Raw genomic sequence first — 616 nt, forward strand, 5'->3', positions numbered from 1 at the left:
TTCATACTCAGGGGAGTCTAAAATTGATGTTTTGAGTCACCGAGAAAAAAAAATTTTTTTGACCCGAGCTTGTGTCGGCGACCCAAAATCGACGCACTTGGGAAAAATGTTCTAGCAGGGGCCCTCCCATACAAAAATTTTTTCTTCTCAAAAATGATTTTCGTTTCACTTTTCATACTCAGGGGAGTCTAATATTGAAGTTTTGAGTCACCGTGAAAAAAATTTTTTTTTGACTCACTGGGTAAAATGGTCGCACTTGGGAAAAATGTTCTAGCAGGGGCCCTCCCATACAAAAAATTTTTATTTCTCAAATCGATCCGTGGTTTCACTTTTCATACTCTAGGGCCCATTTGCTTCAACTTTGGAAAAAATTTTCGATGATGAAAAATTTTCACCTTCGACGTCCATCGACCACTCGACCCGAACTTGGTACTTTTGTATGGAGGTACCCGAGTGGTGACTTTTTCATACAAAAATTTTTATTTCTCAAATCGATCCGTGGTTTCACTTTTCATACTCTAGGGCCCATTTGCTTCAACTTTGGAAAAAATTTTCGATGATGAAAAATTTTCACCTTCGACGTCCATCGACCACTCGACCCGAACTTGGTACTTTT

The sequence above is a fragment of the Anopheles moucheti genome (assembly GCF_943734755.1).
Source record: "Anopheles moucheti chromosome X unlocalized genomic scaffold, idAnoMoucSN_F20_07 X_unloc_5, whole genome shotgun sequence".
Lineage (NCBI taxonomy): Eukaryota > Metazoa > Arthropoda > Insecta > Diptera > Culicidae > Anopheles > Anopheles moucheti.